Below are 16077 nucleotides of genomic sequence, written 5' to 3'. Positions count from 1 at the left end.
GGGGGGAACTAGAGTAGATGCCTACCATAGGGGACACTTTCTACTGGGGAAAGGGGGGAACTAGAGGAGATGCCTACCATGGAGGACACTATCTACTGGGGAGGGGATAATAGGGGGATGCCTACCATGGGAGGATGCTATCTACTGGGGGAAGGGGGGAACTAGAGGAGATGCCTACCATAAAAGACACTATCTAATGGGGAGGGAGGGGCGGGCCGCACTGTAAGGCTGCAGGGTTGTTCTAGAGTTTTCATGCGGACGCATTTTTTTCTGTATGCAGCCGCGTGTCAGCGACTATAGCTACGCGTGTCAGTGCTAAAACAACATGTCATAGGTTCGCCATCACGGATCTATTGGGTGGGATACTAGGAGGTGTCTACTTTACTCATTACTCATTACTGGTGTTGCTGTATTACTATTCTAAGAATACAGTGCTATATAAAGCATAACACCCATGACTGAGACCTGCTACAGTCAATATCCTTTGAAATACCTAATGACATATCCTAATTAATTATAATGACAGGTACTCTCCCTCTCATCTCCCCTTCCTTGCTGTGCTGCTGCTTCTTTTAGATAGAACCTTGTACAGCCAGTGCATCAGTAACCCCTTTCTCCATTCACATGCTATCTATAGTACTGTACTGTAAATCAACCCCCAGCACATTGCCTGTCTGTTTAGTCCAGTGTAGTAGTAAGGACTAGGTGCTATCATTAGTTACACAAATAAAGTAAAGGACTTCCTGATTCAGGAGATACAACTTTTATTCTAATTGTCGCTCTAGCACTGTATAAGGCTTTAGAAGTTTTCAGCAAATTGGGAAATAAAGGCCAGGGGGAAATTTCCTGGGCCACCATTGTTCACAGGGTTTGCATCTACATGTCAGTATGGGAAAATGTTTAAAGTTTGTATCTTAGCGCTGGAGTGATGGATTGAAATAAGAGTTATATCTTCTCATTCAGGATAAGAAGCCCTATTGTACACTGACTTTTCTATAGTGAGGAAAAAGCTGCTGATGGCTTAGATTTAGGGCCAGTTCAGACGAAGCAAAAGCGACAGAATGGGTCTGTGAATTTTTTTCTGACACTAGAAGATGGCCTTCCTCGTCTGCCTCAGTGTCACACAGTGTGTCAGTAGGAGAGCTCACACGTCATGTCAATTCTTTGAGCGAAGAGTGACAGAAGCGGAGGGGCGCGAGCCTTCCCATTGACACACTGAGGCAGGCAGGATTCCGCGGCGTAGAGTTCTGTGTGAACTAGCCTTAAGGGCCAGTTCACATGGAGCAACAGCGGCGGAATGGGTCTGTGAATTTTTGTCTGACACTAGAAGATGGCCTTAAGGGCCGAATCATATGGAGCAAAAGTGGTGGAATCCCTTCTTCCTCAGTGTGTCAGTGGGAGGGTTCGGGTGCTTCTGCTTCAGTTTTTTCAAAGAATTTCTTTGTATCGTGGTTTTTACATTACTTCTGGTGTAGAAAGGGTTGGCAGAAAATTTTTGAATTTTTTTTTAAAAAGTTGCTTATAATAAATGTGGCTGAAAAACTCACCGCTTAAGCCACGCCCTGTTATAACAAAGCCACGCCCCTCTATCAGAGGAAGCGCAAGACTGAGTCACTAAAACACAAGAAAGTCGCACATTTTTGAGCACAAAAAGGCTTGTGCATAAATATAATAAATTTGCTGTATATACATGTGTGTATTAAATATTGTACATTTGTGCTTGTGTGTTCTCATTTACAAAACACGAGAATACCAACAATTTACACATCACTTATATTATTAATAGTGATTGTGAATTTCCTGTACGGCGGCCGTTTTACAAGCATGTGATAAACGTTTATGTTTTCTTAATATTATCTACATATAATTGCATTGTTTGCTACTCCTTGTGATATGTTCACATATAATAATTTTCATGTAAATTTCAATGTGTAAAACAAATGCATATTTATGCATAATACCCCTCCTCCCATTGATTGCAATAGAAATGACTTGCTGCAGTTGACTTGATGTGGATTTTTCTGCTGCAGGTTTGAAATAAAAGAAGAGAAATGTCACTTACTGAAGCGGATTGCGTGCAGACACCATGAGGGGTAACCACATGATGCTAATCTACAGGTAGATCCACAGTAGATCAAACCGAAAAATCATTTTTTTAACTGTTAAAAAATTTTTTTTATGGGTTTTAAATTTTTATGTAACACTAATCAATCACCAGTTTGCCCTTAAAGGGGTATTCTGGCAAATATTTAAAGAAACCCAAAAAACATATATATTTTTTTTACAGTTACATAACTTTGTAATATAACATTAATAAAGAATATATCTTTTTCTTTCTTTTTTTACATTGAGTGGCATCAGTAAGGGGTGACATGACCCCTCTAATATTACCAATGGCTGTGTTGGGAACTGTAGGGCTGCTAAAGCCCTGGTCCCAGCACAGTTACATATTGATATTGCTGGTGCATGCAGTGTTAGCGGTACTGATGCTCCGTAATGTCTATTCTAATGCATTAGATAGACACTAGATTTTATAAATCAGTCTGTGTCACGGCAGGTGTGGCAACCTGTAGCACAGCGGGCTGTGATTGACAGTTATCCCTTCTCGCTCTGCTTTAGGGCCCTTGCACACTATGGAAATTTCTTGGATAAGCTCCGGGGGATTCCGTGTGCTCACACCCCCATGCTTCCCCAAGTTTAATATTTATTCTATTGCTAACATGTGTTATAATTGATATCAGGGGATATGTAATACATAACCTCACCAGGACCAGGGCTTGGGCAGCCCTACAGTTCCACAAAAAAAATAAAATAATATATATATATATATATATTATACAGTTATATTATAAAGTTATGTTATATAACTTTATTAACGAAATGTAAAAATAAAAATCATGAAATTCTTATATAACAAAAGGGAATGGATGTACTAACCAGGAAAATTTCCATAACTCTTTGATCTACTATATGTATTCATTTTTTTCCATGTACAAGTTCTCTGCCTGCTGTCAATGTATGGACACATTAATTGTTTGCAAATTATTCAGGTCTATACTTGCAATTTACATATAAAGAAGATAGATCCCCAGCACTCACCATATGGAGATATAGGGGGAAATTTATTAATATATATTTTTGGGTGAATAATTGGATATTTCGCCCATTTTTGGCCTAAGTTCTATATATAAACCAGTATTTAACAGGTGAATATTTTTTAGATGCAATTTTTTTTTAATCTGCCTGTTTTGTGTATTCACCAAAAAGTTCCCCTAATCCGGGATTAGCGCCCAATTCATCATTTGCAACTTTTTAAAAAGTCACACAAACAGGTGCAGGCCTATGTATGGTCAGTACCAGGTGAATATGGATGTGCAATTTTTGCTTTTTTTGCTACTTTTTCTGCTACTTTTTTACTTAGATAAAGTCACTAGATATTGGAACAAGATATACACCAATCCCTATTCGAATAATCACACACATTAGACTGCTTAGTAAATGTCCCTCATAGTCCTTTATTTAAAGTTCAGGCCCCAGTTGTTTTGGTATCTTATAAGCTTTATTATTATTTCATAGACTCTAATTTATTACAATGTATAAAGTCCGGGGCAGTAAGCAGTAAATGTTAAAAAAAAAAAAAAAAAAGTTTGAATTATACATCTAAGACCATATTCACCCATTGATGTGTTGGTAATGTATGTGAGTGAAGTATTCAATAACCAATAAAACATCTGCATAAAATAAAATGACGACAAAATAGAATAGGTAAACCATCACAATAATAATAACAACAACAGAAAAACAAAAGTACAAATTATATATACTTGTAAAATATATACAAAATGAGTACATATCAGTCTGTAAATGTATTGGTTGGTCTAACCTTATGTTTACCACAATAATACTTACACATATGCTAACTACAAAAGACAAATCATATTCATATTTATATAATCTCATAATAATAGTAATAATAATAATAATAATAATAATAATAATAATAATAATAATAATAATAATAATCATTATCAGAGCATGACAAACTATATACAGTACTAACTGTATCTAATATAACTATACTAAAACCCCTGGTCGCTTGTAAAATAAATCAGTTGTGCATAAACCAAACACCACATCCCAAAAACATATAAAACAAAGATATATCCACCCCCCCCCCCCCCCTTTACACCCAACTCCCCACTTAAAACTAAACCCCAACCCTCGGTGCAGATCAAACACTAAAAATGATATATACATATATAAATCTACACAAATAATAAATATAATACAGTGGTACCTTGGTTTAAGAGTAACTTGGTTTAAGAGCATTTTGGTTTAAGAGCTCACAGTTTTTCAAAATTGTGACTTGGTTCAAGAACATTGCTTTGGTTTAAGAGCTCCCTGTACTGGGTTGGAGCGTGAGTGGGGAAAGGGGCATGGTCTGCATAGCGGGGTCTACAGCTCTGTACTCTGACCCAGGAAGTCTCCCTCATCTTCCAAATCATAGCAGCTCCACTTCAGGCTGGGGCTTACATCAGGGGACAGGACTATGGAGGTAATCTCTCCATAGCTGTAACCTCTCTCTCCCCGGACAGAGAGCGCTGCATGTATGTGCCCACATCTGCCCTGCTCATTCCTTCATGCTCCCTGCAGTCTCTGTCCGCCTTTGTGTTTGCCATCCTCTCCATTGTACAGTAACTTATAATATCACAGATTCTGCTGTTTCAGAATGTTTGTTTTATCTGTTTTACATGTTCTTCAGAATAATAAATCATTATTTTTGGGGTGTGGAACCAATTGTCTGCATATCAGTGATTTCTTATAGGAAAATTTGCTTTGGTTTAAGAGTGGATTTGGATTACAAGCACGGTCCCGGAACGAATTATGCTCGTAATCCAAGGCATCACTGTATATAAAAATACAAAATAAATACACACAAATACATACAAGCACTAATAATATGTACAAAAACAAATTACATGTAATAAACCTACAGACCAAGCACTAGTGAGGCCTTTAAGCCCCCCACACAACCTCTAAAGCCCAGGTTTAGCCCTACAAGTCCTATAATTACAGCCCGACCAAAAGCCTAATGTGTCAGCATCAGCCCACCCACCAGGAGAGGCGACGTAGGCCCTAGCAGCCCCGGCCTCATACTCCACAGAGCGCACCTTCACCAGATCACCGAGTGTGGCCCTATTTACCTCATCCACAGGGAGGCGACACTAAACACCGTGCACTCCACCTGTGGTACCTGACCACTATGCTGACTAGGAATAAAGTGCTCCGGTCCCAGCCACCAAGGTTTCTGAATGCTCCATAGGCCAATTCCGCATAGGAGAGATGGGCCAACCTGGGCCACCCGATAGAAGTACCCACCCTGTATTAAAGGGACAATGCTCCCTGCTTTCCAGCATGCCTTCACATTCATCCCGAGGACATCCCCGATCCTCAGAGCTCCTGCACTTCAGACTGTCCCTCACATACAGTTTTCCATGGAAGCAGCGCCAAGCTAAGTCCCACAATTTCCATAGGATCCTAATAGAATTCAACAGGCCCCAAGCAACCTCCAGATCCCGGCTTGGGTAATCCTTGAGCGCCCGCAGCCCTCTTGTTGAGGAATGTTCTTCACATAGTCCTGATCTTCTATATCCCCAAACCCCACCGATGAATTACCTTCAGAACCGGGGAAGCATAAGCCAGAAGATGCCCATTTGGTGTGTGAAGATTCTGCACTTGAGTGACAGCCTATATTATACTCCAGAGCTGCATTTACAATTCTGCTGGATCTCATACTAAAACCTCAGCTTGACTCCTATAGTTCAGTATGCCCTTCACTGGTCTACTCTACACCTCCCAGAAAGCAAATTACAAGACCAAGCTCTGCAAGAACATTGAACCACTATAGGATTCTGGAGATTTCAGCTCTGAAGCCTGTAGAATAATTAAAGCAGCTCTGAAGTATATTATAGGCTAGGATTACTACAGGATAAGTAATGCAAATATCATGTCTGAAAAAGTGGGAGGGTCAAATCAATAGTGTTTCTTGGAAAAAGTCATGTTTCTTATTTTTGTATGGTAGGAAGGTGTCTGCGCGGTGTCTGTACATCCATTGATGTTCTCCACTCGGCAGCAGATGTGCTCAGCCAGGTGGAGCATTTACTTTCTGAAGAGGAAGTGGCACACGTTCCTTGGGGGTCTTATAAAACCCACCACTGAAGTCCTGTGGTCCAAGTATCTGGTGTCTCTGCACACGCCTAACTCTGAGTGTAACCACAATTTACTTCCACCCTGCAGAAGGTGCCTGCGAGCAGTGTAAATGGAGGATCGCTGAACTCTCTCAACAAGTCTGCCTAGACCACAGCTACACCAGTGTTACATGGGAAAAGGTTTGGTGGTCTACTCAAACACATATCCTTCCCGGGGTTCATCTGTGCTTCAATACATCAATCTTATATAAGTTGTATAGAAAAATTTCTTCAAAAAACATCACTTTCATCCATAGACCATGACTGTTATCGCATCTCAGTCCCGATCATCTGCAGGACTTAAAGGGAACGTGTCGTTAGAAAATTACCTATTGTTTTAGTCTCACGAAATAAAAAAAAAAAGTCATACAGACAGGGGTGCAGGAAAATAATAAACAATGTAAAGTTACCCGTCCTTGTGACGCATAGCGCCGCTCCCAGGTCCTGTTTATAGTCGCTGGTGTCCTGCAGCTTATCCAGCAGCAACGTCACACACCCAACTGAGTGACTGTCCGTTCAGCCAACCAGTGAGTGGAGCTCAGCCTGGCTGTGATGTTGCAGCTGGAAAAGCCGGGTACGTGACATACCCATAATGTAAAGATGACAGTCAATGGGATCTGGGAGCGGCACAATAGAGGCAAAGGGATGGGGGAGTTTACTTGTTTAATATTTCCTCACACCCCCCATCTGCCATTTTTCAATTTCATGGGACGTCCTCTTTAAAGGTTCATTCACACATACAGGATCTGCAGCAGATTTGTTGCTGTGTTCAGTTATTTAGATCAAATCTGTTGCGGATCAGCAGCAGACAATCCACTGCGATACTGTGTGTGTGAAGCTACCCTAAAGATACATTTTTAACATTTCCCTCCATTTTAGTATTTTATTATCTCATTATAAAATATAAAATTCTTCTAAATTTAATATTTCTTATATTATAATTCATTTAAATGTATTCTTTTTTTATACCCCCCCCCCCCCCGCCTGCCATTTTTTTAATTTCCTGGGACTTCCTCCCAGGAAAACATTTTTTGTTAATCTTTCTTTTGCATTTTATCTTATTATAAAATATAAAATTCATCTAAATAAGACAGGTCATGTCTATTCTGCCTATGGACCATGGGGCTTGCTGTAAAGCACTTCTCTAAATGCTGTTCAAATGGCTGAGGCAAGATGGCTGCCCCCCATAATAATGTTTTGAACAAAAGAACATGTTTGAGTATCTGGTTCTGATCAGTAAAAAAAAAAAAGCAAAAAAACCCCCAAAAACTAGGCAATGCTTTCTCTGTACGAGAGCTGTCTTATGGTGTGCACACTGAGTAAATAGGACGAAAAGTCCGTCACGTAAAACAAACGCTCGCGCCCGCTCGCGGACAGCGGCGGGCGCGTGCGTCTCCGCCCGTGCCATAGTTTCCATTTTACTCGAGTTCATTCTTCGGGCGGAGGAAGGAATCCGTCTGTGCATAGAATGAAGTCTAAGGCACGGGCGGAGACGCGCGCGCCAACCGTTGTCTGCGAGCGGGTGCGAGTGTCGGATTACACGACGGACTTTACGTCCTATTTACTCAGTGTGCACATACCCTTACATGGAAATCACTGAAAAATATATACTTTAAAGGGTTAGAAACTCATGGCTGCCGTATTCCATAAATAGCACCACTCCCGTCATCAGGTTGGGTGTGGGTTTCGCAGCTCAGTTCCATAGAAGTGAATGGAGCTGAATTGTAATACTGCACACAACCTGAGGACAGGGTTGGCACTGTTTGTGCTAGAAAGCAGCTGTGTTCAACTAGTTGTAATCCTGGATAACCCCTTTAAATTTGTACTGTGCTGCCTGAGAAAGGTTTCACATACACTGAACAGTAATACAGAGTGTCGGAGAAAGAGGAGGGACATACAAGAGCCGTCTGTAAGGGGACTAGACCGTCAGCCTCTGTGAGGCCCTGTGTTTTGGATGGAACCACCTATGCTTTGTTACTTATGTACAGCTTCTGTTCATGCATACTAGTCATACTGATCACACAGGCGATGCTGCTGTCCCCTTGTGGGGAGAAGTCCAGCAATGGCGGCAGCGTATTCCTCGTCGTTAGGACATTGTTAATGTACTGGAATACAGAAATATAAAACATATAGAAGAACACCACACAAATATTGTTTGACAGAAGATAAACTTTATTAAATGTATATAATTATAAAATTAGTTCCAAGATATAAAATAATGTACACTTTGTGAGTATTAGGCAAGGAGACACATGGTACCTTTAATATATCTGTCTGTGCTTCCAGAACTTAGAAAAAGGCTTTTATTGTGTCCTGTGGAAAGTATCAGCGAGGTGTTCCCAAGCTCCGGATCTGCTGCAAGCCTCCTCGCTCCCCCTCCTTTCCCTAATATCATCCCACAAAGGGGTTGATGTAGTTGAGAGGAGCTGCTTGCCTGGAGGTCCTTGATCCGGCATACTCCCGATGTTCAGGGCCTGTCACAGCAACTCGCTATAGTAGAAAAAGAGAAGGCTGGATCTGCTGTCATGGAGCTGCTCAGTGTAAACCTCTGAGGCGCATACATATAGGTTGAATGCACATTTATTGTGTATAAAAACACACACTAAAACAATGAAACACAATCTATAGGGTAATAAAAAGGTTGCAGATAACGCATTTCGGGACCTAACGTCCCTTCACCAGATCTGTAGATGGATGGTAGAATGATTGTATTTATGTGTAACTGAGTATTTAAAAAACCATGAAAGCCCAGAGAGGGGGCTAAGTGTGGTACTGTATTGGTACGCATTATCTGCAACCTTTTTATCCTCCTATAGATTGTGTTTTTATTGTTTTAGTGTGTGTTCTTATACACAATAAATGTGCATACATTTTATATGCCTTTTGCGCCTTGGAGATTTACATTGAGCAGCGCCATGAGAGGAGATCCAGCCTTCTCTTTTTCTGCTATACAGAGTCCTCCTTACATAGTTTAGTACTTTCTTACTGTGCAATCCTTATACAAGGTCATTTTTTAGGTATTCCCATTCCCAAACTACAATTCCCATCATGCCTGGGCAGGTAACTCGAAAGCTTTGGCTGTTCAGGCACGATGGAAGTTGTAGTGTAGCTACAGCCACATGTGGAGTGCTGCATTAGGCTGGGCACTCAGTATAACACAGAACAGTATGAGATAGTATATTCTATTAACTGATACATAATATCACAGCGCCACCTACTGACGGGTCAGCTAACTGCACTATGCCATCAAGTCACACAAGAGCCTCATAAAGAATTCATAGATTGTATCAGTCACCATGTACTTCTCTGTTACCATGTACTTCTCAGTTAGGCCATTAAAGGGAAAATATTCAGTTTTCCAAGAAAAACTTGGAATGTTGGAATTTCTTCTACATTGTTAAACCCAATAAGGTTCTAATAAATTGATATTTATATGGATGATGTTATACAATGCTGATGCAAAGGACAGACATGAGGTTTCAAACAACCATATTGGCCATCGGAGCCTGCAGTGAGGGTGATGAGTGAGTAGTATCTTCATTATAATGATAGGATATTAGGAACAATTGGAATGATGGGAGGAATTAGAATGGCAGCCAATTACATGGTCAAAAAAAGGAGCAGAAGTGAAGCCTTTAGGTGGTATCCCCCATTGTATGTAGGTCCCCCTGTAGGAAGGTCGCTCTGTACATAAGCCCCCCTGTAGTTAGTAACCTTTGTATGCAGTATTTCCCCCTGTAGGAATTACTTCCCTCTAGGTAGCCCCCCCCCCCCCACTATAGGTGGTCCCCACCCTCTAGGTAGGCTCCCTGCAGGTAGTATCCTCCTGTAGATTGTATCCCCTTGTTGGTTGTACCCTCCCAGAAGGTAGGCACCCCATAGGTAGCCCCCCCCCCCATGCTGGTAGGTACCCCCATGTAAGTAGTACCCCTGTAAGTAGATCCCCCCCACAGTTAGTCCCCTGTAGGTAGCATCCTCCTGTAGGTTGTACCCTGTAGGTAGCCCCCCCCCCCGTTGGTAGTTACCCTCTGTACATATCCCCATGTAGGTAGCCCCCCTGTTGGTAGGTACCCATTGTAAGTATCCCCCCTGTAGGTAGTATTTGCCCCCCTGCTGGTAGGTACCCCAAGGTAAGTAGTACCCCTGTAGGTAGTATACCCCTGTAAAACAAAAATAAAAAACACCATACACACTCAACCTTAGTTCTTTGCTTCTGGTTACTATGCCAATGGTCTTCACCCTGTCAAAATTGCTGCATGTAACAGCTGAGTTTCCACTTGCTCAGGTTCACTGGCCCTTCCACTTGGTGGAGTCTGCAATCACACTGGTGAACACCCCCAAAAGCTGTCCCTGTGCTCATGTTCTGCACACAGAGGTGTCAGGGCAGAATTCACAGGGGAGTGTTACCTGGTAATAAGAAGTAATAATCTCCTCTCAGAATTTTGCTACATTTCACTCGTTGTTTATGGTTAATAGAGCGCAGCTGCCACCATTGTAGGTTTACTAAATTAAGAGGTTAAAAGGGAAGGAGCTACTATCTAGCATCTCTGACACCTCCTGCTGGAGAATTTAGAGATCTGCAAATACAATACAAATAAATGATGTTGCAGTTCTTTAGTTTTGTCACTAGGTGGCAGTGAAAGGATTGATCAAACTGCTGACTTGTTGCATATATAACTCTGAGTGAGCAATATCTGTCAGACTAATAATGTTCTAAAGCAGAATATAATAATATAGACCAAAGGATCATAAGATAAAGAATGACCATCTTATTTATGATTGCTTCTATATAGAACCAACATATTCTGCAGCGCTGTACAGAGGTCATCACTAACATCCATTAACAGGGCTCACAATCTAATACATTATAGGCAGGGTATAGACACAAGGGTCCTATTGCAAAACACTATCTTTTTGTGGGTTAGACTGTATATTTCTGGACCTTGAATCAGGCCCGGTGAGGTCTGTATTATTGATTATATGGTTTCCTGTGCTGCTACAATAGACTTCATAGATATAATTTCATCATAACACAGAAAACACACCAGTATATAGATAACACAGACAGGAGCACAGTGACAGGTGACACCAGTATATAGATAACACAGACAGGAGCACAGTGACAGGTGACACCAATATATAGATAACACAGACAGGAGCACAGTGACAGGTGACACCAGTATATAGATAACACAGGCAGGAGTACAGTGACAGGTTACACAAGTATATAGATAACACAGGCAGGAGTACAGTGACAGATGACACCAGTATATAGATAACACAGGCAGGAGTACAGTGACAGGTGACACCAGTATATAGATAACACAGACAGGATTTATTTATTGATTTTTTGTTTTGTTTTACAAGGATAACTATGTACTAGGATACATTACTGTTATGGCCTATAAGGGGTTAAGCAAGCATCTGTAATAATGCTTGTTAGTGTGGTCAGGTTGCTACATGCCAGCGTAACATAAAACTGGAATGGCACATTATTCTACTGCAGGACAGGAAGGGGTTAATACTTACTTATAGGACCTGGGGCTTTGACAGTTGGGATCTTCACCATGAAAGGATGAAACGCTAGGTAGATAGTGAACTTTTGAATATTAATAATAGGAAAATTAACAAAATAAAAAAAATCTCTATTTCATATTAGTTTAATTACATTTGTCCATTATTTATTGATGTTAAAGTGTCTTTGTTGTTATAACCTTCAAAATCTAAATCAATGGGGGATGTGAGCTGCCTTCAGGAGACTGAATACAAGTAAGTATAGCTGTTATGTAGCAGCCTTCAGGGGACTGGACCTGGATACAGTAAGTATAGCTGTTATATAGCTGCCTTCAGGAGATTGGACCTGAATACAAGTAAGTATAACTGTTATGTAGCAGCCTTCAGGGGACTGGACCTGGATACAGTAAGTATAGCTGTTATATAGCTGCCTTCAGGAGATTGGACCTGGATACAGTAAGTATAGCTGTTATATAGCATCCTTCAGGAGACTGGACCTGGATACAGTAATTATAGCTGTTATATAGCTGCCTTCAGGAGACTGGACCTGGATACAGTAATTATAGCTGTTATATAGCTGCCTCCAGGAGACTGGACTTAGATACAAGTATAGCTTTGTTATATAGCTACCTTCAGGAGACTGGACCTGGATACAAGTAAGTATAGACTTGTTATATAGCTGTCTTCAGGAGAATGGATCTGGATACAGTAAGTATAGCTGCCTTTAGGAGACTGGACCTGGATACAAGTAAGTATAGCTGTTATATAGAAGCCTTCAGGAGACTGGACCTGGATATAGTAAGTGCAGCTGTTATATAGCTGCATTCAGGAGACTGGATCTGGATACAGTAAGTATAGCTGTTATATAGCTGCCTTCAGGAGACTGGACCTGGATACAAGTAGGTATAGCTTTTATATAGCTGCCTTTAGAAGACTGGACCTGGATACAAGTAAGTATAGCTTTGTTATATAGCTGCCTTCGGAAGACTAGACTTGGATACATTAAGTATGTCTGTTATATGGCTGTCTTCAGGAGACTGACCTCGATACAGTAAGTATATCTGTTATATAGCTGACTTCAGGAGACTGGACCTGGATTCAAGTAAGTATAGCTTTGTCATAAAGCATGAGAACTAAAAAATAAATTATGAATGTAAATTGAAGACATACTTTATATGTATATTCACATCACCTTCTGATTTAGTTTAGTTAGATATAAAGTAAAGTTTTCCACTGGTAAGAAAACTGACACGCACCTCTGAAAGTGCTATAAACCCATTCAGTCACTTTTCAGTTTTTTCCATGCATTTTCATTTTTTTTAGCATTTTTTTCTGGTGTTTTACTTTATGTATGAATAATCTTTTTTGGGGTTTAGGCATTTTTGTTTGCTAAACTTTTTTTCCTCTGCCACCACATCACAATCAGAACAATTCCATTGAAGTTTATGGGAGAAAAAAATGCCACAGTTTGCCAAAAAAGGCCACACCCTCTGCATGCTCCGTTTGGAAAAACTGCCACAAAGCCTCGAAAACACCAAAAAGGAAAGAAAAACGCCAACCCAAAAAACACGATTAAAAACACATTAAACTTCCCTGACAAATAATTTTTCTTAAAAGAAATAAATTACTGCCGTTTTTATTGTCGTTTTCTGAGATTTTAAGGCAGCGTGAAGCAAGCCTGAGGAGCGAAGATATGAGGAGCTGTTTGGTGAGGTCTTTACAGAAACACTGGAGAACACTGGAACTCATGGACTAAAGATATATAGTTAGTTACATAGATAGATAAAAATAAATGAATGAAAAAATTAAGCAAATAAAGTAAAACACAATTATTTTTATATAAATAAGTTTATTTGTAAATTTAACAACTAATAATAAACATAAGCTTGGTATTGGTGTTTAAAAAGCAGAACCCCTCCCCCCTCCAAAAAAAAAAAAAATCCATGAAAAAAAAAAAGCATGTTTAAGTAGAAAAGTGAGAAGTCAAACAACTAGATGTGAAAACATTCAGGTTATGTTCACATGTTCTAAAATAAAGGTATAATACGGCCATAATTTTTAGGAAGAAATATGGCCTTATTTTCAATGTAAGGCTATGTTCACACAACGTCCAAAATAGGAAAAAGCCGTCCACTTTTGGGGGTTAAAAAAGACGTCCGTTATTGCATCAGTTTAAGTGACTTCAATAAAATGCATTGAAGTTTATGGAATAACGGACGTCTTTTTCACACAGTGTATTGAATGACGGCCGCCTCAAAAGACTTCCGTCATTCAATACACTGTGAAAAAAGAAGTGTGTTATTCAATAGACTTCAATGCATTTTCTTGAAGTCACTTAAACTGATGCAATAATGGACGTCTTTTTTTAACCCATAAAGCGGATTCCCTTTTCCTTTTTTGGACATTGTGTGAACATAGCCTTATACTGTGCTCCATTAAAGTCAACAGAAAATTGGCTGGCAGTGCACACAGTATAGAACAACGACTGCAATTGATTTCAACCATCCAAATAATGAATGACCTGCTATTGCAAAATCTGGCAGTGTTTTTCACCTGTTTTTTTTTTTTTTTTTTAAGTTAAAATTAAGATTGAATTTTAATTTTTTTTTTTTTTTTTTTTTTAATATAGCCTAAAAACTCCAAACAACCACTAGTGAGAATTAAAAAGCAATAACAGTCTGGTCTAATGTAAAAAAAAATTGTCTGGCCATATGGATACCAGGACTGCTTTTTGGGGGCCCTTTAACAACCCAAAGTATAAAAAAAAATGATGTTGCAAGCCTATATGAAAACAATAAATTACACAAAAACATTTGCTAGTGAAAGCAAAAACTCGGTACCTGTTCCTAAAACTCAACATGTTACCATCTGCAGCCCCCCTAACTCCCAGACCACCGCGCAGCACAATGATACCCGCCGCGCGCAGTCCTCACCACATCACAGCGCCCGGCTGCAGGTGTTCAGCACATTCACAGCAGCTGGAGGGGGGCTTCATAGTGTCTTGGGGTTTGTTTGTTTTTTGCGTAGGATTAAATAGGGTATGAAACCAAATAGTTTGACTGGAAGCTGCCCCAGATACCCGTCCATACAAGAAGGTGGGCCTGAGGAATAAAGATGTCACCCATAATACATAAGATAGAAAAAAGTGAATGTTTTCTTAGTAATGTGTAATACTATACTATCTATCTATCTATCTATCTATCTATCTATCTATCATCTATCTATCTATCTCCTATCTATCTATCTATCTATCTATCTATCTATCTCCTATCTATCTATCTATCTATCTATCTATCTATCTATCTATCTATTTATCTATCTATCTATCTCCTATCTATCTATTTATCTATCTATCTATCTATCTATCTCCTATCTATCTATCTATCTCCTATCTATCTATCTATCTATCTATCTATCTATCTATCTATCTATCTCCTATCTCCTATCTATCTATCTAGATAAATACAAAAGCAACTGCAGCACTCCAGTCTTGATGAAAAAAACTGAATGGTACAAACCCACACACCGTATACGCAGCAGATTTGATGGTTTAGATTTGATGCTGTGTTCAGTTATTTAGATCTAATCTGCTGCGTATTTGCTGCGTATTTGCTGCGTATCGCAGCAGTAAATACGCAGCGTATACGGTGTGTGTGTTTATACCCTAAATCAGCGATTTATATCTATCTATCACCTAGTCATATATACTATCTGTCTATCTCCTATCTATCTATCTATCTATCTATCTATCTATCTATCTATCTGTCTATCTCCTATCTATCTCCTATCTATCTATCTATCTATCTATCTATCTATCTATCTATCTATCTATCTACTATCTATCTATCTATCTATCCTATCACCTAGTCATATATACTATCTGTCTATCTCCTATCTATCTTCTATCTATATCTATCTATCTATCTATCTATCTATCTATCTATCTATCTATCTATCTATCTATCTATCTATTATAGTCATATATACTATCCATTTATCTATCTCATATCTATTATCAATCTATCTATCTATCTATCTCCTATCTATCTATCTATCTATCTATCTATCTATCTATCTATCTCCTATCTATCTATCTATCTATCTATCTATCTATCTATCTATCTCCTATCTATCTATCTATCTATCTATCTATCTATCTATCTATCTCCTATCTATCTATCTATCTATCTATCTATCTATCTATCTTCTATCTATCTATCTATCTATCTATCTATCTATCTATCTCCTATCTATCTATCTATCTATCTATCTATCTCCTATCTATCTATCTATCTATCTATCTATCTCCTATCTA

This window comes from Dendropsophus ebraccatus, chromosome 7 (assembly GCF_027789765.1).
Source record: "Dendropsophus ebraccatus isolate aDenEbr1 chromosome 7, aDenEbr1.pat, whole genome shotgun sequence".
In the NCBI taxonomy this organism is placed as follows: domain Eukaryota; kingdom Metazoa; phylum Chordata; class Amphibia; order Anura; family Hylidae; genus Dendropsophus; species Dendropsophus ebraccatus.
This window is presented reverse-complemented; position numbering follows the sequence as displayed.